This window comes from Heptranchias perlo, chromosome 14 (assembly GCF_035084215.1).
Source record: "Heptranchias perlo isolate sHepPer1 chromosome 14, sHepPer1.hap1, whole genome shotgun sequence".
Taxonomy (NCBI): domain Eukaryota; kingdom Metazoa; phylum Chordata; class Chondrichthyes; order Hexanchiformes; family Hexanchidae; genus Heptranchias; species Heptranchias perlo.
The window spans coordinates 29902481-29927560 of NC_090338.1; the positions used below are offsets into that span (position 1 = coordinate 29902481).

General features: G+C 41.6%; 1 protein-coding gene across 11 annotated transcripts in view; it reads left to right on the forward strand.

The window, feature by feature from the left end:
* The window catches only part of tcf7 (transcription factor 7), a 172323-nt gene that overhangs the window by 73459 nt on the left and 73784 nt on the right, over positions 1 to 25080 (forward strand). The window lies entirely within an intron of this gene.

A 25080-nucleotide genomic window follows, 5' to 3' on the forward strand; every position in this document is an offset into this window, starting at 1 on the left:
GACTCCACCCCAGTCTGAAAAACAACCGTTCACCAATACTCTCTGCTTTCTGTCCCTTAGCCAATTTTGCACCCACGCAGCCACTGCCCCTTTAATCCCATGGGCTTTAATTTTGCTAACAAGTCTATTATGTGGTACTTTATCAAACGCCTTTTGAAAGTCCATATACACAACATCAACCACACTACCCCCATCAATTCTCTCCGTTACTTCATCAAAGAACTCAATCAAGTTAGTCAAACATGATTTGCCTTTAACAAATTTTGTTGGCTTTCATTTATTAACCTATATTTTTCCAAGTGCCAGTTAATTTTGTCCCGGATTAATGTCTCTAAAAATTTCCCCAGCACCAACGTTAGGCTGGCTGGCCTGTAGTTGCCGGGTTTATCACTCTCCCCTTTTTTGAACAGGGGTGTAACATTTACAATCCTCCAGTCCTCTGGCACCACTCTCATACCTAGTGAAGATTGTAAGATTGTGGCCAGAGCCTCTGCAATTTCCACCCTTACTTCCCTCAGGAACCCAAGATGCATCCCATCGTGATCAGGTGAATTTTCTATTTTGAGTACTGCCAACCTTTTTAGCACCTCCTCTTTATCTGTTTTTATCCTATCCAATTTCTCTATTACCTCCTCCTTTACTGTGACATTGGCAGCATCCTCTTTTTTAGTAAAGACAGATACAAAGTACTCATTTAATATCCTCTGCCTCCACAAGAAGATCTCCTTTTTGGTCACTAATTGGCCGCACCCTTCCTTTGACTATCCTTTTATTATTTATATGTTTATAAAAGACTTTTGGGTTCCCTTTTATGTTACCCGCTAATCTATTCTCATACATTCGCTTTGCCCCACTTATTTTCTTTCTCAGTTCCCCTCTGTACTTTTTTTATTCAGCTTCGTTCTCTATTGAATTATGAACCCAATATTTATCATAAGCCTCCTTTTTCTGTTTCACTTTAATCTCTATAACTTCAGTCATCCAGGGAGCTCTAGCTTTGGATGCCCTTCTTTTCCACTTCTGTACCCGAACTATCTCCTCATTGAAGGCCTCCCGTTGCACATTACTGTTTTATTTGCCAATCTTTGATTCCAATCCACCTGGGCCAGATCCCTTTTCAACTCACTGAAATTAGCCCTCCTCCAGTTGAGTATTTTCACATTTGATTTTTTCCTGTCCTTTTCCATAATTACTCTAAACCTAATGATATTGTGATCACTGTTTCCCAAATGCTCTCTCACTGAAACATGCTCCACTTGCCCCATTTCATTGCCCCACCTGTACCATCACTGAGAGACACTGACCCATAGAACTCCCCTGCACTATCACTGTCAGATCCTAACCCATAGAGAGCCTCCTGTACCTCACTGAGAGACACTGACCCATAGAGTTCTCCTGTACCATCACCGAGAGACACTGACTCATAGAGCTCTCCTGTACCATCACTGAGAGACACTGACCCAAAGAGCTCTCCTGTACTGTCACTGAGAGTCCCTGACCCATAGAACTCTCCTGTACCATCACTGAGAGACACTGACCCATAGAGCTCTCCTGTACCATCACTGAGAGACACTGACCCATTGAGCTCTCCTGTACCATCACTGAGAGACACTGACCCATAGAGCTCTCCTGTACCATCACTGAGAGACACTGACCCAAAGAGCTCTCCTGTACTGTCACTGAGAGTCCCTGACCCATTGAACTCTCCTGTACCATCACTGAGAGACACTGACCCATAGAGCTCTCCTGTACCATCACTGAGAGACACTGACCCATAGAGCTCTCCTGTACCATCACTGAGAGATACTGACCCATAGAGCTCTCCTGTACCATCACTGAGAGACACTGACCCATAGAGCTCTCCTGTACCATCACTGAGAGACACTGACCCATAGAGCTCTCCTGTACCATCACTGAGAGACACTGACCCATAGAGTTCCCCTGTACCATCACTGAGAGACACTGACCCATAGAGCTCTCCTGTACCATCACTGAGAGACACTGACCCATAGAGTTCCCCTGTACCATCACTGAGAGACACTGACCCATAAAGCTCCTCCTATACCATTAATGAGACACTGAGCCAGAGACATCCTTCTATACCATCACTAATAGACACTGTCCCATAGAGCTCCTCCTGTACCATCAATGAGACACTGACCCATGGACATCCTCCTGTACCATCTCTGATAGATACTGACCCATAGAGGTCCACCTGTACCATCACTTATAAGTAGTGGCCTTTATGTACCATCCTTGACAGATACTGACTTGTAGAGCCCCACCTGCTCTATCGCTGATAGTTACTGATCCATCTGTAGAATATTCCCAGTTTTAGAAAATGTCCTGTCAAGCTGCAACAATTAATTGCACATAATTGCTACATGATTTTGACTGAAAAGCTCAGTTGTCATTGTATTGTGGAGAATACCCTGTTAGAAAGCATCACTAGGGTAACAAAGTAAAAGTTGCTCTGGAGTGGAGTTTGTATTAGATTCACTCCAGGAGAACATTGGTGTGAGATCTTCATCCTGTTTGTTACAAAATGAAATAATATATAGTTTGTTGGTCAGACACTAGGTGCTCCATTGTGGACACTGGTTTTGATAAGATCAGGTTTAATTCCGTTCAAATGATTGCCACACTGGGGCAGTTCAAAGAAGTGTTAAGATTTAGGTCAGTGTGACTATCAAGAAGGAGACAGAAGTTTTTATTATCATTGGTATCTCTGTTACCATGGTAATAACCAGATTGTTTGGATAGCAGTGTGGTTTACTTGAGTTTTTACTCTAAAGGAGACATCAATATGAATGGTGCCTTTTGTTTTTATTATAGCTAACCTGTTGGCGTGAGTGAGGTGCATTGAAGAATACCGCCTCAGTTGTTGGCCAGATTAGACTGACTGCACACAATTGGCTAATCTCACCTCTTCTGAAATAAAGTGTGGAGTGGACAAGTATCACAGAGGCAACCCCACATTACAGCAATTCATGGTGTAGCCAGTTGGCGCTTATTTTTTCCAGTTTACTCCCTTCTTCTGAAGGCATTGACTGTTGCTCAGTTCAGCTTCACAGGCATCAGCAGCCCTCTAACATCTCAATCCTTTTTTCATGTGCAAACATGGATAGTGTTGACAGGTTATTCAACCATGGGGGCTGTCACAATCAAGCCCCTACCTGACCTCACATGTATACTTCCCAGCAGGGGCCACTTTATCGGCAGTCAAGACTAGGAACCCTGGCTGAATTTCTTCCCCTTCTTTCGTACAGGGACTTTGATTCCAGTTGTGGTATTTTCACTGCCTCTGCTGAGATCAGCTAATTCAGCACTGATCCATAAACCACCTCCTGTACCATCACTGATAGACACTGACCAACCCCCCGCTACCTCCCCACCCCACTCCTCACAACAGATTATTTTATTTTTTTAATAACTCAATATACAAAGCAAGATACTGAAAAACTGCACAACAATCAACAGAAAGTGGAACGCCAGCGAGATGAAGGCTAACTGTTTACTGGTGGGAGAATCCAAAGCACTTCCTGCCCTTATCAGAGCCATCATCAAGTGTGTTTAGCAGGTGTTTGTATTTTTCAGCTGCCCGACAAATTGAAATACCACATACTACTGCTTACAAACAATTCGAACGTTGAAGGGGCTCACAGTAGTTCCGTGACGCAGCAGGTAGAAGAGACGAGGCCTGCCTGACGTGTGACTGTTTATCATTATCATTTTTTCAATCTGACACTATGGTTAAAGGCTTTTAAAAATATTCCTTCAGATATGCTTGACACCAAAACCTTTATTGCACATCTTTTAACCTTTCGTCTATCATCAGGCTAAAACATAATTTGAATACCACAAAAGATGTAGGTGGAAACAGACAGAAGATTAATAATCCTGCTTTTGCAAGCAATTGTGCCACTTTACAAAACTCACCTTGAGCTTTGAACTTTTAAAAAGTCAAATAAGCAACTTTGTTCAAAAAAATTTCGATTTTTAAGAGATGGAGAGATATTGTACATTCCTCTTCTTCACTGATGGCTTAAGTCATATTTGAAGACTGTTTCAGGCTTTGTAATTATTTTTTTCTGCCCTTGATCTGACCTGTTCTCTGACCTCATCCATGTGATCCTTATCTATGCTGGCAAGGAACAATTGATGCAAACTGAAGGAGCGTGTCACACGTATCTGGTGTGTACCCGACGTGCACTATTGTTTCACAACGTCAGAAGTGAATGTGACTTAATAATTGAGTATACTCTGTGAATCATGATAATCGGGTGCCATGTTGAATTGCCCCAGTTTGATCTGTGAAGCTTTGATCCAATTGGGCAATATTACCTCTTTAAAATAAATGGAGTCTCTTTTAGCTCCTTCTTTCTTCCATAACAATATAAGTGCGCAATGTTATGAGAAAAGGTCATTCATCTCATTAAAGCTGTTCCCTTCATAGACCTTGTAAAATTTGCCTTATCAGGGACGCTACCCAGCCCACTCAATTTCCTGATGGAGGCAACCAACCAGGGGTAAACCTCCAAGGATAAAGGCCTGTGAAATTTCTCCCTAACCTCTACTGGTAATCAAGCAAAACTCCAGACTATTAATGTAGTTTTGGAACCCATATTTGCAGCTCTGAACTGTTACATTTTATAGGTGATTCACCAATGGCCTGGGCAGCACATGGACTATTTGGTCCTCTCTCCTTAAACTATGCAAGAATTAGCAAAACGAATAGCATAAGAACATGAAGCATGGATTGAGATAAGACCATTCTGCTCATCAAGCCTGCTTCTTGCACAGATTTTGTACTCATGTACCCTACCTTTAACCTTCTGAGGAAAGGCTCTGCAAAGTTTCTTCTCTGTCCCCAACCCAGCAACTTTGATCATGCAAAATTCCAGGTTGCCTGTCTAACATTACATTCTACATTATATATACTAAACTGGTTGCTTTTTTTGGCATCATATTTTCCATGGCTCAACAATTCAGAAAACATTAAGGGAGAAAATTTCCGTGGGATTCTCCTAATTTCCTGCTGTCATTTTGGTGGAAGATCAGTAAAACCACAGAGGAAAGGCATTAGTTCCATTGTTCCGGGGGTCCCACTGAGAATTGGCACAGAAATCCCTTCAAATCTAGGGGTGAAATTCAACTTTCGCAGGGTGCAAAATGGACGGTAGCAGATAGGCTTCCAGTTATACACCCCGCCCTTGGAAAGGAAAATCAGGCAGTGTGCAAACGGGCGGTCAGTCCACTACCGCAAATGCGTGCCTCACCGAAGTTGAATTTCACCCCCATGTCTTGCTTGAGGCTTGTTAATTTTATACACATTCTCTAGTTCTGCTCTCACAATCCAAGTTAAATAACATCCACGTTGTCAATTCCTCTCAATGAAAAAAAAGGCAGGATCACGTTTCCATCAACTTTTATCAGTTGGAAAAAGTCTCGCTTAATTTAGAACCTTCAGTCATAGGATCATCCTTAATACTCTCTACTAAAATGCCTCTAATGTTTCAATGCACTTTTGAACTTAGAGCACCCAAAACTACACACAGTAATCCAGAAATTGTTGTTGGTGTGCTATTGAGGGGTTAATATGGGTTACTAAAGGTTTTTGTTGGGTTACATATAATTTTTCTGTTTTCAGACTGTAGGCTTAGATGTGGACTAAATAGCCTCCACAGTAGGCCAGCCAATGAAAAGGGAGAAACACTAATCTTCTTAAATCAACTGAACTGCAAATAGGAGACAGTTAAGCATCTGAAATCGCATGAGGAAAGTAAAGGTGGATGTCACTGAGCAAAATGGGAGATTACAGAGTCAGAAAAGCTAGTTTCCAAGTCAGGCACTGTAAACCCTAGGGCAAGGAGTCAAGGAGAGGTGGAACACGCTTTATGTATATGGTCGCACCCCTTAAGAAGTGCCTGGTGCACCAGGATGGCAGGAAGTGGCTGAAAACAAGCAATATCAGTCACTCCTAGATGTAAGGATTCTTACAACACCAGGTTATAGTCCAACAGCTTTATTTAAAATCACAAGCTTTCGGAGGCTTCCTCCTTCGTCAGGTGAGTGTGGGATTCCATGAAAGGTACCGCATGGAATCCCACACTCACCTGATGAAGGAGGAAGCCTCCGAAAGCTTGTGATTTTAAATAAAGCTGTTGGACTATAACCTTACATTTGTCCACCCCAGTCCATCACCGGCATCTCCACATCATGACTCCTAGATGTGGCTGACTCATATGCACAGCCCCTGGGCCTGGACTGTTCACCTTGAATGCTACCTCACATCATTAGCACCCCCTTTTCAGTTCTTGCTGATCTTCCTCTGCCAAGTCTAGAGCTAATAGTGCTGAATGCTGACTCCACATGGTATATAATAGCCTAGAATGTGGCAAGAGAATTTGCAGCAGCTCACCTGTACACAAAGTCTCCAGGTTTTTCAGTGTAGTCCCTTCAGCAACGTGTGTTCCATATTAATGAAATTAAAGCATCAAACAAACAAAGCATTAGTACTGCAATATGGGCGCTTCACTCTTAATTGCCTAATCTGGCGGTCTGAATAACTTTAAATTGCCTACTGCATGAACTCAGCATACTAGTGCTTGAACAAAACACCCTCTAAAGAGCAATTTTGTAATGGCTAGGAATCAGGCATTAAGCAATGGCTTCTGACATTGCCAACCACTATCGTACATTTGGCACCAACATTAGACTTAACGTCACCAGCAATATCTCAGCTCAAATTTAACTGTGGCCTCACAGTGATCTATATAAGGTTAGAATAACTTGTTTCAACTGCGGGGATCATTCCTCCAGTCACTGTGTGTAACAGCATCATAAAAGAACCTGAGAATATTTCATCCAGTGAAGTCGCAGATTTTCTGGGCATTATCACATTGCTGTTTGTGGGACCTTGCTGTGCGCCAAATTGGCTGCCACGTTTCCGACATTACAACAGTGACTACACTTCAAAAGTACTTAATTGGCTGTAAAGCGCTTTGGGACGTCCTGAGGTTGTGAAAAGCATTACATAAATGCAAGTTCTCGCTCTCTGTAATATTCTCCTCGTATCCCTCTCCTGAAGGTCACTCACACTGGATTGTGGAACCACATTCATTGGCAGTCCTGCAGTACCTCAACATTGTGGTTACTCTTCAGGGTGAGCCTAGATGGTGATCGAAAATCTATATTTGACCACTTGGGGCATTACAGCCAAATTCCATCCTGTCCTCACCCAACATTCAAAAGTCGCCAAGCACATTGTAAAACAAAGTGAGTGTACAGGATTACTAATGAACAAATCAGATGTTCAGATCCCACACTGCAGTGAGAAGGAATCACCATTTTTGGGTCTCTGTTTCAGCCAATGGGCATGTTCAATTTGACCATTCTGCATTCCAATGTTTGCCTTGTTTAAACGGCCAATAAGAAGGTTCTCTTTTCTAAATTGTAGACTATGCTTTCTAATGACAAGCCTGTTCTGCAGGCTTCAACTACCTAAACTCAGCCAGATTGGGCTAGTATGTCCATTAAGAGCTGTTCTGGAAAATTCTGTTCTTGAATTGACTGTCCCAAAAAACTTTAAATGTAGAAACTCATTTGGAAAGAGACTCGCTCATTTAAAAAATAAATTACTTATTTTGACATATCTCGTTCTTAAAAAAAGTATAGACACCTCCATGTTTAAATGAGTTTGCAATTTATCTCCCTGTTTTCAATCTCACTCTTAAAATTTGACCAAGGTTCAGAGCAGTGTGTAAACCAGACTCCAAAAATCTGTAAATAGAAGAATGCCTTTATCACACTTCTGTCAACTTATGGCATCTATGGTCCTGACTCCATTTGGCATTATGTCATCTGGGAAATAGTGAAACCCCTCCTGAACTCCCAGTATCCTCTAATGATGCGGTCTAACGGACCTATGAAAGCCACTGATTTTTCCACATTTCACATCTCCCTAGTTGCCTCTTTGAAGAGGCTTTATAGCAAAAGGTGGCAATCCTAGCATGCAGAAAAGCATTAATCAGACATTTCATAGGGTCTTGCCAAGCTGGAGAGAGGAAGAGCCAGCAGCCTTTTTGTTTTTCTGCGTTTAGTTCAGTAGTAGTGAACCCTGCATATTACAGTGAGGTGGGTGTACTCCAGGAAGCAGGAATGACTGCTGCTGGCTGCAGATTATTGCCCTCAAGGGATCATGCGGCCTCTTACTGGTCTTTGATCTTTTTTCAGCTGGTTGCTAATGAGTATTCAGATCTTTTGCAGAAGAAAAGTAGGATTTGTATGACATCCCCTCCCCCTTACCCTGTTTAACCGCTGTGGTGTGCAACGCCTCAACTCATCTCCCTCAGGCTTCAAATACTTAAAAGTACTGTTCAAAAGAGCCAAAACAAGCTCATACACCTTTAGGAATTAGAGTGAAACACCTTTTGTTGGAGCCTGAATTGGCTAGGTCTCTCTCACAGTAATATAGAATTCAGCACTGTGCAAACAATCTTTTTCCTGTCCTTGAGGCATAAAATATTTAGCCGACTTAATATGAGAATCATATGTCTAGATTATGACATAATGTACAGAGCAAAGGTTTTGAGCAGCAGAAGATCCTTCAGATCTCAGGTGGGTGGGGAGAGGTGAGGAAGGGGTAGATAAAATGCAGAAATACTACATTACACCAGCAAACTTTTCTTTTCGATGAGTCTAAAACTCCCTCTTCTGTTTTCAGTTATTTTCTCCCCTTTGTCCCTGGTTGGGTCTCTCCAGGCCACGTTTGAGCACCAATACTACTCTGAAATCAGCTGCTAGGGATACGGTAGAGAGGCCTTCCTACTTCTGGGGAAATGTTTGATCTCTGCTCAGTGCCTCCACATGGTGGCTTGGTGCAGTTTAGGGACTTAGCACGTGAAGAAATGGCTGGGTGTGACTCATTTCTCTGTGGTATTACACACTGGAGGGCCTTTTATTTAGGCCTTCTTTTAATTTGGATTCTGGGAGCTCATTGGATGTGAGCTGGCTTCCAGTGTTGATGCTGTTAAATTTGTTTTTCATAGACCAGTGGCAGGCTTGTACACCCAGGTAAAACAGGTACAACACCCTGGTTCTACAAGTCTGCTTCCGGTCCACAGAAACCAGATTTACCAGCGTAAATGTTGGGAGGTGGCGGCTCACGGAATGCAAAGAAAGTTCAAAATGGCCTGCATTACAATGTGGCGTGTCACAACAACAACAACTACAGTATGCAGTTATATAGTGCTTCTCTCGTGCATAGAGGCATTTCAAACTTCTTTACAATAAGGAGAAAAGGAACACCCAGTACGGGAAAGGGAAGGGGAAAGGAACAGCTGGGATGGGCAATGAAAGGCACAGTCGAAGAGGAAGATTTTAAGAACAGAGAGAGAGGTGATAAGTTGGAGGCATAGAGAAATTTCGAAGACAAGAGTGTAGTGGCTGAATTAACAGTTTTTGATGGTGGAGCGGAGGGAGCAAGGGATGAGAAGCCGATGTTAGAGCAGCAGAAGAAGTTCACTAAGGTAGGATGGGACGAGGGCATGGAGAGATTTAAAAACAATTTTGAAATCCACATGCTGGGCCACAGGGAGCTAGCAAAGCTTGGAGAGGGCAGGGGTGATGGGAGTGTGGGACTTTGCCCTACAACATATATAGCATCTACTACTGTGCAGACTTCCTGCAGCCCCAGCACAGTGGCATTATAGATGCTGTGTGTACCAGGAACATTTTGCCTGAGAAAGAGATGACAGAGTTCCTTTAAGTGTGAAGTATTTTGCCACAGATCAAGAAATTGTAAGTGCTTTGTTATTTTACTCACAATGCATTGACTGTCCTTATAACCATCAGGAGTAGTAGAAGAATAAAGCTAATTGGATGTTTACTAGGCCTAATAATTACTGTATTGTGTAACTCATACAATATGTAATGCTAAGTTAATGCTAAAAACTGTGTATTCCAGAAATAAAATGGCTATATGCAATGTATTCTTTTCATAATTTAAAATACAATGTTTATTAACCCCACATGATCTAAGTACAGTGATGTTCAGATAATCACATACTTGATTCGAGCAGAACATTCCATAATTTACTCCCATTATATGGAAATCTTTATCTGATTATTAAATTACTGCAAAGTAATTAAGTCGCGATGGGCTTAAATAAGATCAGATTTGCCATCCAACTTGACTTTCACAGTAATTTTTGCAGAGTTTTTCTAAGGCAAATTTGTTCATGTTTGATATAGGGCCAGGAAAAATTGCTAAAGAGTCCATTTTGTTCTGGGTGCATTTTTCTACTAATCAAGACAAGGGATGTTCATGCTGAGAGACTGAAACACTTTCCGATTTCAGGCACTCAATTGCAGAACTAAGCAGTCCCAACGCAGGTACAGGGTAGCAAGCTCCAAAATGAACCTCCCTCTACACTGCCCTGTTAATGTACTTTAGTGTCAAACTCACAAAAGCAACCCCTACTGCAGCAGTGTGATATTTCCATTTCTCACACCAGCAACCTTTGTGGCCTTGCCGAGTGAGTATGCCATTTTACGAGTAAATTTTACAAATTTACACTTCTGCGTGAAGCTCCTGGATCGCAAATCCTGCCAAGCCCACTGACCTCTGCGCCCAAATCCACGATATGGCCGATTCCAAGCCCCTAGTGGGGCACCGTGTTCAGAAGGAGAACACCACAGGTGAGCAGCTCAACATTTTTTATCCGTTCATTTTATTAATGGAATGAAAATCACGGGCTGCATGTCCGAAATTTCCCACAATGCATTGCCTGCGAGGGCAGCTGCCCACTAGGTGTGCAGGATCGTTGAATCAGCTCCTTGTGGGCAAAGTTCCATGCAGCGAGCACAAATTCATAAGATTTACCCTTCAGTGTTAAATTACAGGCAGCTTTGTGCAGTGGGCCCACACCCATCAGGATCTGAGCTGAGACTGTCTAACCTCATTTCATAGAGAACCCATATAGTAAGCAGGCAGAGGATATTTTATTCCAGTAGTCTGAGCTGGATGAGGAAACTCATTTCAGAGAGGTGAAAGGCAGTGCGCTGACCCAGTATGCCACACAGTTCACAGAAAGTAAAATCAGGAGTGTCACTACACCGTTGAGGGTTGCGCTGAGTATATTTGGTCTATTAGGGCATAAAACTTTGTGTGACTGGAATATCTATTGGAAATTTATTACGGAGCTCATTGTACCCTGCATGTTTTTCCACCGATTTACACTTGTAAAATCTACCCCATAATGTCATGAGATTGGCTATTTAGTGATACTAGTAAAATCAAGAGATAATAAAATTAATATTACAATTTTTAGAAAAATTGTTTTTAAAAACCATGAAGGTTGAAATAAGGAGAATAAATTGGGAAGCAAACCAGAGAGGAAAAGACACCAAACAAAAATGGAATGCTTTTAAGGACCTATTGGAGAGGAAGCAAATTAAGCAAATAGCACACAGACCCAAGGTTAATGTCAGAATTTGGACCTAAATGGTTAAATGGAGAAATGTAAAAATAGCGTAAAGCAAAAGCACTAGTGTTTTTTTTCAAAAATAGGGAAAGACAAAGTGCAGAAACTTTTTCTCACAAGTCAATAGGACCAAGTGGAATGCATCGATAGATACTTAAGGAAATGAGAGTAGAGCTGTGGCTAAAAATTGTGGCTAAAAATGTTGGCAGCTCATTAAATACAGGGTTTGCACCAGACGATAGGAGATAGCAAATGTTGTCCCAGTTATTTTTTTTAAAAGTCAGGGAGATAATCCTGGGAATTACAGACCAGTGAGCTTGACATCTCTAGTGAGATACACATGGCAGTCTGTTAGAGAGGAAGCAATTCATGAGAATTTACCAATGGTAAAGACAATGGGAAAGATTTGCTGCCTGGACAGTAACCTGGTGGAGCAGATCGCCCGTCCATTATAAAACCCGGGAGAAAGTGATGAATATAAGGTAGATCCTACAACAGGCAGACGATCCATTCTGCCAGCTTATTGCCCAGGTGGCGAAGTTGAAAATTTGCCCCAATAAGCCATCATACTGATCAGTTTATTGGAATTCTTTAAGGAGTTAACAGCTGAACTGGGTGACACAGTGGTTTAGCACACTGCCCTTTCACCTGAAGAATCTGGGTTGTATGAGCAAACATCTTCTCTCTCTGTTATGTGTACGGTACCATGTGAAATGAGCTTAGGCTGTTCCTATTCAGCTTTTCATGGGTGAGGCCAACAGCATAAAACTCATCCAAATTTAGCACTATATTGGCAATCTCATTCAGAGTAACTACAAGGATGGTCCTCTACCTCTCCCTCCTCCTTTTAGATGCTCCTTAAAACCTACCTCTTTGACCAAGCTTTTGGTCACCTGTCCTGATATCTCCTTATGTGGCTCAGTATTACATTTTGTTTTGTTTGCTCCTGTGAAGCGCCTTGGGGTGTTTTACTACGTTAAAGGCGCTATATAAATGCAAGTTTGTTGTTGTTGTTGGTGTGGGTGACTGGAAATGTCACACTAGTGTAGTATTTATTTTCTGAGGTTGTCAGAATATGGGGCTGCAGCTGCAAAGGCAAATAAAATGTTGAGGTGTATAAGTAGATCCATAGAATATAAATCCAAGGAAATGTTACTAATAATTTAAAAAGCACCAGCGAGACATGTGAAGTATTGTGTCCAGTTATGGACCATCCATCTATCTACATAAAAAGTCTTCCATTTAGCACATGTCCATCACAGTTCAAACAAATAAGGACAGTTATTGGCCTGGAACCTGACATTTACAGCTCCCCTCTGGCCTCAGAAGTTTATAAGTATTACCTAGAATATGTGGAGCAGTAGCCTTAAAGTCACAGGCCAAGCCAAACATCTCAACTGCAAAGCTACCATGAGCAACGCCATTAATTTGCCTGTGCTCTCCACGGATAATGACTGACCTACTGAGTATTTCCAGTATTTTGTGGTTTTGCTTTAGATTTCCAGCGTTGAAATTTTTTTGCTTTTTACTTACCTTGGGAGAATTGCAAATACTTTTGTAAAGATTCAGAGACAGTGAAAATTACTCAAAGAAGAGTAGTAATATAATGAGAAGATGGATAGATGGGATTGAAGGGAGACTAAGATAATCATTTCTATTTTCATTGATCAAATTTTTTCATATTACGATGGAGGGAATTAGTAACGTAGATGTAGAGAAGTATTTCGAAGACCAGGATAGGAGAACCAGAGGACATGAAAATACCAGAAGACATGAAAGAACCATTGACTTGTGAGATACGTTGCTATCTACAGCAGTAATATTGATTGAATTGAAACGTTCAAAGGAGAATTGAATTGATTCCTAATTTAGCTGGGTGTAGAAGGGTACAGGCTTGGGTTGCTTGAAAATGAAAAATCGTCAGATCGGATCCTGAAGCAGAAGCTGGTCGATGGAATCAGCTGAATCAGCTAAGGTTGATGTCATCTGATCACTACTTCTTGATTTATCTTTTCAACCTTGAGCACTGTGGCCCTTTTGCTTTCACCGAGATTTTTCAATTTTATACAAATGTTCTCATTGCTACATTCTTATGTTCTTTTACGTAGTAACACAGTGGAGCTGATTTCCATGCTATGAACAGCCTGTATGTATCAGTTCATGGGACATTACAACACAATAAAGAGGGCAGAGATCCATAAATGTGCGTTTCTACTGGGTCTGGGAATGGGTGCACGAAGCTTCCATCTGAGACAGGAAAGAGCTTCATTATAATGATGCAGGAGTGATGCAATAACACCTCCTGCAACTTTTTCCAGCCACAATGCTAAGTGCATGCCACTTCCTACTCCTGTGCATATAAACAGATGTTCATAGTTGCTAGACTGTGCCTTTCCCTACACAGTTAGTTAAAGGGGCAGCCAGCTATATCCAACAGAGGTTGCAATCACTGTTTCTGGAAATGTTGATGTTTGTAATTTGTGCAGTTCTGGTGAACTTTTTGGATCCAGGGGCTTTATAAGGCCATTTTGGGGAGAACATTCATCACAATGGATATCCCTCTAAGATTCCCTCTGCTTATATGTTATGTGAAGGAAGAAGAAAAAGGTAAGGAGGAGCTAGAGAAACAAGGCTACATTACCAAAGGAGTGCTCTTACCCACCATTGTCCTGCCAACTGCATCTAGAGGCATGGCACAATGATTTGGACCTGACTGAGGATCATTGTGCCCAAAGGCTGAGAGTCACCAGGGAAGTGGTGACAAAAGATGTACCATATTCTTCAGTATGACCTCCACACTCCAGGGCAGGCACAGCATTGCTAGTGATTGTGAAAGTCACTGCAGCCCGAAACTTTCTTTGCCTCAAGTTCTTTCCAGGTTGGCAGTGGAGACATCAGTAACGTCAGTCAGTCTACGATCTGCATGCAACAGGTGCCTGATGTGCTTTTTGCAACAGAAAGCAGTTATATAACTTGCCCCATAACAAGCAACAGCAGGAGTCAATCTTAGGATCTTCCACATGGCAAGATTTCCGAAGATGCAGGGTGTAATCAAACACATGCATATAGCCTTACATGCTCCTGCACACGATAGTGGACCATACATGAATCAGAAGGAGTACCACTTAATTAATGTACAGCCCATAAGCAATTATCTGCGCAGTTTAATGTAGGTGAATGCCGGCGTTTCCGGCAGCACTCATAATGCATACATTTCAAGGCAGTCCATTGTAGAAAAAATCAAATCTGGATCGTGAGAGATCAGGGGTATCCATTGCAACCCTGGCTCACGGCCTTCCTGTAGCAGCCTCAGACATTTGCAGAGCGGAGTTTTACAGAGGTCCATGCCTCTACTAAAGCCAGCAGAGAGCACATCATATCATGGTGAAGCAGCACCTTTGTTGTGACAGATCAGGTTACGCTCTGTGGTGCAGCCCGACCAAAGTGTTGCAATTCATCATGGTGTGCTACGTTCTTCATAACTTCAGTTTTCAATGAGAAATCTACATGAAGCTGCTTAAGCAAGAGGCCACAGAACATCGTCAAGGAGATGTTATTGAGGAGCCAGAGGATTCAGTTGAACAAGCACACTTGCCGGCTCTGACAGCCATTTGGCAGATACTCCTAGATGATTCCTTCCTTTAAACACCCAATCCATCCTTTACATCAACAAAAGCAAAATACTGGAGATGCTGGAAATCTGAAATAAAAACAGAAAATGCTGGAAACACTCAACAGGTCCAGCAGCATCTGTGGAGAGGAAAACGGAGTTAACGTTTCAGGTCAAAGGCCTTTCGAAAAGCCATCGACCTGAAACGTTAACTCTGTTTCTCTCTCCACAGATGCTGCCAGACCTGCTGAGTGTTTCCAGCATTTTCTGTTTTTCTTTGCATCAACAGCTTTTCCTCCATCTTTCCTATGGCCATGAATAAATTGTAATGCTCTACATTTGGACAGCAAAGCTAATAATCTACCAGTCATATCACTCCTCAACTGCACATATCTTTCCCAGAGACATGGGAAATGAAATTGCACGTGCAGCAACTCAAATGCCATTATATTTTATTCTCTAATTCCAGTGCCTGCTACCATGGTGCTTCCACTCCCTAACAATCTTTGTGCATTGTGCTACGCTGCTTAATCTTGTGTTTCTTCTTGATGCAACCCCTGTAGTTGGAGCCTATGAGGTGGCCTGCAGTAATGTGTCTATGCAAGGCTTCTAGGATAGAGGTGGCATTGTGAGTCTGTGAGCATGGTGCTGAGGTGGCCAAACTACAGGTTGCAGCACTTTAGCAACTATGGGTGCAGCCTGTCCCTGCCCTGCCCAACAGGTAATGACTGACCTGTTGCTTATTTCCAGCGTTTTCTGTTTTGCTTCAGGTTTCCACCATCTGCAGTTCTTTTTTTCTTAAATAAAAAAAGATTGCCCCTTTAAGTTGCTGCTGGCCTTTAAGACCTGAAGCAGGATATGAATTCCTGCCACCTAATGAGCGAGTGCTGAATCGGAGGTGGCAATCATGCCTGGCACTTGCCCCAATTCATGCTGATGAGCAGAACTCAGAATTAGAGACTTGAAGTGGACTTCAAGCAAACCATGCACTGCCCAATTCACGCTGAGACACTCATGTGTATGGCAATCTCGTTTATTTACCAGGGTGAGGATTAATTAACCTTGCTTAGCCTTATCGTTCTCCTGTTGTGAAAAACCACGGCCATCACACGCAATGTAAATGAGAATAAAAGTATAAAACACAGGAGTGAACAGATATATTCTCGGTGATTACAGTGTACAGAATGGACAGTGTAGTTGTGCACTAAATTACAACAGGATGCACAGCCAAAACTACATCCCATTTCATCTGCACATCAAACAACTCAGATCTGCAGAAGCTAAGGGTAGTATTTTCACTATAATCTTGTGCAAGTCTCAATGCATTGTTGTATAAAGCCAGAAGGTGGCGCTAAGCATATTTTATACAGTCTCTCAGGTGACCTGAATCTGATAACATAAAGGTACAGTGGCAGGGGCAAAAGTTGTCCTCTGTAGACTTGAGTGGAATTCACAGCATGTTATCCTATGTAATGAAAGGTTCAGTCTGTGAAAGGGATACTGTTGCACATTAGGAGGGGAGCAGGCTGCCAGAATTACTGCTACAGGAATAGCCAGTTCAAAAATCAAGTGAAAAGCCATCAGGTTTGTCCTGCAACAGGTGCTATATCTAATATTAACATAGACAGTGTCCTAGCGGAAAGGATAAATAGGGCTATCGATAGGACTTTAAACTAGTAAGACGGGGGCAGGGATCTGGTGAAAATAACTTAAGTCTAAAGATAAAAGAAATAGGAGTTGAGAGTAAAGGTCAAACCAAGGTAAGAAACAAGGGTAACATAAACGGTCAGGGAACAAATACAGTTATAGAATATGAGTACAAAATAACTCTTAAAAATAAAGTGAGGAAAACAATTATTAAAAACAAATTAAATTGCCTGTACAGCAATGTGCACAGCATTCAAAACAAGACGGGGGAACTGGATGCAATAATATGTAGGGAGGAGCCAGATGTAGTAGGGATAACTGAAACATGGCTACATAAAGAACAGGACTGGTAGTTAAAAATTGCAGGATATAACGTATTTAGAAAGTTTAGGGACTGAAGAAGGGGGGGGGTGGGTGAAGTAGCTGTACTAATTAGGGACAACATAATGGCAATAGAAAAAAGGGACAAAAGTAATATTAAGATAGAAACAGAATCCATATGGATTGAGACAAAGGACAAGAAGGGATCGATCGTGTTAATAGGTATATTCTACAGGCCACCTAATAGTGGAAGGGAAGTAGAGGATGAAATACGTAGACAAATCTATGAAATGAGTAAAAACATCGATAATAATCATGGGAGATTTCAACCACTGCCAAATAAACTGGCCAGAAGAGGTAGGGAAAGGGGAATGGAGTTTTTACAGTGTGTACAGGACTCCTTTCTTACCCAGTATGTGAGAAGCTCAACAAGAGTGGAGTCACTGCTGGATCTAATAGTGGAAAATGAACCGGAGGAAATAAGAGAAGTAAGCACAGGGGAACATCTAGGCAATAGTGATCATAACATAATAAGGTTTAAAATAATGATTCAGAAAGACATAAGTATGACAAAGACCAAAGTAATAGATCGGGAAAAAGGTAATTTTGAGGGGATGAGAATGGAACTAGGGAAGGTAAACTGGAAAAAAAAAATTGACAGACAAAGAGAACAGCAGTGGGAAATATTTAAAATGGTGATCAATAGAGTTCAGGAGAAATATATTCCTCCAATAAACAAGAACAAACTAGCCAATATGAAACACCATGGATGAATAAAGAGATAAGGGTAAAATTGAAACTAATAAAAAAGGCATATTCTAAGCACAAAGACAATATGGAGAGGATGACAAAAGGGAATACGAAGAAGCTAGAAAGAATTTCAAAAAACATTTAGGAAAGCAAAGAGGAATTACAAAATTAAACTATCAAGGAATATAAAATGAAATAGTGAAGTATTCTACAGACATATAAATAACAAAAGAAAAATCAGGATAGGGATAGGACCACTAAGGGATGCACAAGATAAACTCGCAGGTAATGACAACGAAATGGCAGAAATATTGTATAGTTGCTTTGCCTCAGTATTTACCAGGGAGACTAACGAGGTGGATATGACATTAGAAGAAGAGATCAAAAATGGTATAAAGACATTTAAGATAGAGACGGAGGAGATAATTGATAAACTAATTAAACTTAGAGAGGATAAAATCCCTGGTCCAGATGGATTGTATCTGCGCATATTAAAAAAAGTTGGGGAAGAGATAGCAGAGGCACTATTACGTATATATAAAAATTCATTAGTAAAGGGAACAGTGTCAGAGGACCGGCAGACAGCTAATGTTATTCCTATATTTAAAAAGGGAGATAGAACAAGTCCAGGAAACTATGGACCAATTAGCTTAACATTGGTGGTAGGAAAGATAAAGGAATCCTTACTCAAAGATGTAATAGAAAAACATCTAGAAGATGAAAATATAATAGTGTAGTCAGCACGGATTTCAGAAGGGAAAGTCATGCTTGACCAAACTTATTAAATTCTTTGAAGAAAGTAACAGAAACAATAGACAAAGGTAATGTAGTAGATGTAATATATTTGGATTTTCAAAAGGCCTTCGATAAGGTACCGCATTGTAGGCTCTTGACTAAGATCAGAGCATGTAGAGTCAGGGGACAGGTAGCAGAATGGATAACAAGCTGGCTACAAAACAGACAACAGAGACTAGGGGTTAAGGGTAGCTATTCAGACTGGCAAAAGGTGGGAAGTGGTGTTCCACAGGGATCGGTGCTGGGACCACTGTTGTTCACAATTTACATCAACGATTTGGACTCGGGAATCAGAAGTACGATTTCAAAATTTGCGGACGACACTTTGTATAGTTAATGCAAAGGAAGAATGCATTAAAATGCTGGAAGACATTGCAGAATGGGCATGTAATTGAAAAATTAATTTCAATATAGATACGTGTGAGGTGATACATTTTGGTAGGAAGAATAAGGAGGCCTCATACTGCTTGGATAATAGGAGCCTAAGTGGGGGTAGAGGAGCAAAGGGGTCTTGGGGTACAGATACACGTATCACTAAGGTTAATAAGGCGATAAAAAAGACAAACCATGCACTGGGGTTCATTTCTAAAGGGATAGAATTGAAAAGCAAAGAAATTGTATTCAACTTGTATAGAACCTTGGATAGACCACACTTGGAATACTGTGCACAGTTCTGGTCTCCATATTATAAAAAGAATATTGAGGCATTGGATAAGATGCAAAAAAGATTCGCAAGGATGCTATCAGAACTGAGAGGATATACTTATCAGGAAAGACTAAACAAGCTGGAGCTGGAAAGGATTTGTTAGGGTCGATGTAGAGAAAATGTTTCCACTTGTGGGGGAGTCCAAAACTAGAGGTCATCAATATAAGATAGTCACTAATAAATCCAATAGGGAATTCAGGAGAAACTTCTTTACCCAAAGGGTGGCAAGAATTTGGAACGTGCTACCACAAGGAGCAATTGAGGCAAATAGCATAGATGTATTGAAGGAGAAGCTAGATAAGCACATGAAGGAGAAAGGAATAGAAGAGTATACTGATAGGGGTAGATGAAGTAGGGAGGGAAGAGGCTTGTGTGGAGCATAAACGTCAGCATAGACTGTTTGGGCCGAATGGCCTGTTTTTGTGCTGTAAACTCAATGGAACCAGCCATTTTTTCCCCTAATGCCTAGGTTTCAATTAAAGATAATTGAAGACGTGATAGCTAATGATTGTGTCAGTACATGCTGTTAATAAATGTGACAACAGATCTCTCTAAAGGCACACCAGGTTAAAAATGTTCGGACATTGCCGTGACACTCAATTGCAAGCAGCAGGAAATTCTTTCCCCTTCCCAGCAGTTGGCCAATAGATAGGTTCCAGAATCTGCCCAACTATCATTCAATGTCAGTTATATCGCTTGGGATGCATTTGAGCGATTTTCATCTGACGCCACCCCCACCTATTTATGCTGGAAATTGGGGTGGTAGACAGCTGAAAATTGAAAAGCATCCCGCCTAGACATCCGAAGCCCATCTGACTTGATTTCCAAGAGGTCCTTGAAATGGGCGGCTCGCATCCCATTAAAATATTTAAATCCTCTTATACCAATTGTAGGAAGCCCCTGCACTTTTCAAGTACCAATGGATGGGCACAACGCACGCTCACCCATTGGTACCAGGTGTTGAGTGGCGTAAACAGTGGTTCGTAAAGGGACTGCTGCTGGCCGCTTTGTAAACGGCCCCAAACTTCTTTACAATGATTTTTGTGGAGCCAGAAGGAGTATGACTGCTCCTCCTAGCCTGACAAAAGTCTTCAGGCCCACTGCCTACTGTTCCTCCCCCCACCCCGCCGCCACAGATTGCCATTCCCTCCCCCTTCCGGGCCTGATTTCCAGCTCGGCTGCGCAAAGGAGCCTGCCAGATTCTCTGCCTTCCCCACGCGGGGAGCTGCTCATGTGCGCTCAGCACTGGCAGCTCGCCCAAAAGATTTAGATGAGGCCCAACAATTAAAACAGTTCGGGCTTGTCTCTAGAGCTATCAGGTGGGTATCATGTTTGCTCTGCCCACAACACAGCCAATGTGCGCTCTAGTTGAAAATTGCCCCATTCTTAACACTAAATACAGTGTCATTTGGATGGAAGATGTGTCTGGGAGGATCAAGGGTTCTGGTGTACCCAAATCAGATCTCTAACTGCATGACAAGAAAATGGTATTGACAAGGCAAACAAAATGTTGTTGCTGGCAAAGATAACCGTTCTCACTGGCACTACACATCATTGGAGCTGCCATTTTATTCTGGAAAAAACCATACTGAGCTCTCAGCCAGTTAATACAAACAAATAATGTAGTGCATTATCCCTCCTCATTCTCCTCGACCTCTCTGCAGCCTTTGACACAGTCAATCACATCATCATGATCCTACTTATCTCCTCCATTGTCCAGCTCAGTGGGATTACAGTCACTTGGTTCCACCATTACCTATTCAATCACAAAAGTAAGGAATCTTACAACACCAGTTTATAGTCCAACAGTTTTATTTGAAAATCACAAGCTTTCGGAGGCTTTCTTCTTCACCACCTGACGAAGGAGAAAGCCTCCGAAAGCTTGTGATTTTCAAATAAAATTGTTGGACTATAACCTGGTGTTGTAAGATTCCTTACATTTGTCCACCCCAGTCCATCACCGGCATCTCCACATCATATTCAATCACAGCCAGAGCATCTACAGCAGTGGCTTCTCTTCCCGCCCCCGCAATCCCCCGAGGATCTATCATTGGTCCCCTCCTATTCCTCATCTACATTCTAACCCTTGGTGACATGCAGATAAGGGGTCATCTTCCACATGTATGCTGACAATACCCAGCTCTACCTCTCCACCACTTGTTTCGACCCCTTCACTGCCTTTGTGTGGTCGGATTGCTTGTCCAACATTCAATCTTGGATGAGCTGCAATTTCCTCCAGCCAAACACTGGTAAGTCCAAAGCCATCATTTTTGGCCCATGCCACAAACTCCACACCTTGCCATTGATTCTATCCCCCTCATTGTCTCAGGCTGAACCAGACTGTTCGCAACCTTGGCGCAATATTTGACCTTGAGCTGAGTTTCTGACACCATATCACAAATACTGCTTCCACCTCCATTATATTATTCGCCTCTGTCTCTGCCTCAGCTTATTTGCTGCTGAAACTTTCATCCATACCTCTGTAACCTCCAAACTCAATTAATCCAATGTTCTCTTTGCCAGCCTCCCATCCTCCACCCTCAAACAATCCCAACTTTCAACCAGCTGCTGCTGCACTTCAGACAAGTGGAATTGTTGACCCGTCCATTACGTGTCATTTTGTAGATATAAATTATAATTTTCTTCATCTTGTGAAACATCAATTGCGTGGGCAGTGAAGTTGCTGATTACGCACTCACATAATGAATAACTTTTCATGCTCTGACCAACAGTTGATCAGATGTACAGATTAAATATAAAATGGTGTGAGCCACAAGGCTGTGATCCAATGAAAATCTTTAATTATTGATCTCTTTTCCCTTCTAAAAGTTCATCCTTGGAAGAGATACCATTTGTTATTTTAATCTACTCCTATTTACTCTCATAATATCTGCTATTAGAATTCTTTCATATTTGTTCTAACTTGGTCTTAAAACATGGTGAATTTTTGTGCTCATTGGAGCAATAGTCATTCGCACTAGGGAATGGGGTATTTTCCTTTCTCAGTTACCCAGTGTTAGCATTGAGTACTGCCAGATATCAAGGAAAGTCTGCTGCAAAGTAAAGAGCTTCCCTCTGCTCCTGCCCTGACAATGTACCTTAGGCCTAACCTGAGAAGAGCATCCCCCAGTGCATTATTGTGACATTTTGATTTCCCACAAAAAACTATATTTGTGGTTCCTCTGAGTGAGATTGCTAATTAGTGCTAAATTAGACTCATCTCAGACTGCAGGGACAGCTATCTTTTAGCCCATCATTGTGGGATGGATTCAAACTCAGGCACCCTGAGATGTGACAATAGTATGCAAACGTACTGCACCACCCAGTCCCCATGGGGATGATTCTAACTAGGAGTGGGGGGCAGAGCGGGCCAGGCATCAGCCTTTCAATGTCATGAATTTGAGACCATAGCTATTTTAACTCTTGGACCTCATTTACATCCTGCTGTGCAATATTACAACAGTTACTGCACTTCAAAAATATTTAATTGGCTGTGAAATGCTTTGGGGCACCTGAGTCATGAAAGGCTCTATACAAATGCAAATCTTTCTTTTTCTTTTTTATGCACCATGGTGCAGGGAGTGACTAAGGAGTTACGCAGCACCTGATTGTACACTTTATGCACACACCTCGCAGTGTGGAGAGTAACTAGTGAGAACATGCTTCATATATAAGTGTAAAACATCTTTCCTTTTATCCACCGCACAATTCCATATGATTTATAGTTAATTGCATAAGATCTTATTTCTTGTGTAAAAATTATAAATTGTTTTTAAAAACGTAATGACACTGCATAGGACATTTGAAGTGAACAAAATTTCCTAGAAGATAGAGGTATATTTATTTTCCTTTTTTTGCTGATTACATATCCATGTAAATGGGATTACAAAGGAATCTCACCATTTCTATAAATGGAAAGCATTATAGTGCAGTTCATATGCAGAAGCGAGGTGTAAAAGTCGACGAACAGAACGAAATAGCCCAGAAAAGATCAAAAGCAATTTCAGAAGAGATATGTTAATTTTTCTCTTGAGTTAATTTTGTAATAAGGCATTTCCAGTCTGGTGATCGCACAGGTTTTTTTTTGCCAAACCACCAGGTTGAATGGAAACTTTCCCCGGGTTTTTGACTAGAGGTTTCATTTTGAGTGATGTGTCCGTTAGTAAAAGTACCATAATGTGTAGAGTTTTGCAGATGTACAGCAAGGTTCCATTTTAAGACAAAAGTTTTCCTTATATCATTATAATGTCACAGTGAAGGTCTTGGACACATTACTCAAGTAGGGAATCAGTGAAAATTATTAACCCTGAAGATGATATGAGTCCAGTTTTGTCGTTAGGAACTATTTTAAAAATCAAACAGTTCATATAATTAACCTTAAATCTCTTTTTGTTGAGTTTTAAAGTCTTCAGTTGAATTGGTTGGTAGTTACAGAGCCTAGTGATACAAAAGAACTGAATTAACACACACTTCAGCTAAAATGATAAGGACATTTCAACACTCTGGGTCAATGACTACACACCTGCTGGTATTAATTCAGTTCCCTCACACCACCAGGTTCAGTATTAGCTACTTCCCCCAAAGCTTTCATCTGGACTTAGTCTAAACAAATACATTGCAAAAAAAGAAAGAAATGGGCAAAAGGTGTAAACTTTTATTGTAATTCTTAACAAAAGTTTGTATTTCAGAAGGAACACTAGCAGTACTAATGGGGTACTAATTGTGCGACCCACCTCCCATCGCTAAATTGGACCTGGCAGTAAAACCCCCTCATTAACATGTGTCTTTAAAGTGTGAGCCTTCTTTAAAAGGGATCTGGTGGTGAGGCTCCCTCCTTAGATTGAAAGAATTTGCATTTATATAACACCTTTCACAATCTCAGGATGTCCCAAAGCGCTTTACAGTCAATGAAGTAGTTTTGAAGTGTAGTCACTGTTGTAATGTAGCAGATGCGGCAGCCAATTTGGGCACAGCAAGCTCCCACAAGCAGCAATGAAATAAAGGTGCTAGTTTAAGGATAAATGTTTTCCAGGTCACCGGGAGAAACCCTTTGCACTTCTTTGCATAGTGCCAATGGATCCTTTATATCCACCTGGGAGGGCAAACAGGGATTCAGTTTAACACCTAATCTGAAAGGCTATGCTATATGCTCAAGTCAAGAATGGGGTTTGAACCCCTGACCTTCATGACTCAGAGGTAAGGCTGCTACCACAGACCCACGGCTGACACTTAACATTTATGTGTTCAACCATTGACATTCAGTAAAACAATTGGATGTCTGGCTTGGTCTAAAACATTAAAAGTTCCCAGATCTCAATGATATTTGTAATACTTTGAGGACTGCTACTTCAGGTTAATTTTGACATGAGAATAATAGTTTGCATATCGGTAATGGATGGATGGTATGTAGCTTTGAGGGTGCAATTTATCCTGCAGCTTCTATGGGGATCATATATTATGACAGCAATGCTTCATTATAGCATGCTCCTTCTGAGCATTGCTTGGTGGATTATATGTCTCCATCTCTCAAGTCCTCAGATCCCTTCATGGCTGAGAAGATCCCTGCATTCTGAGGTGAGCTGTAATGATCAAGCACCAGGTGCTGCTTGGCCTTCTAGGGGGTGTTTCCAGGTCTTCGGAGGACAAGGTCCGAGTGCCCTAAAGGTGTTATGTGACTAGTTGAGCCTGGCCATGTGCCCAAACAGCAATAACCACCTTTTGGCAATTGTGGCACATAAGGGAGGTTGGTTGGTCATCTTTCTGAC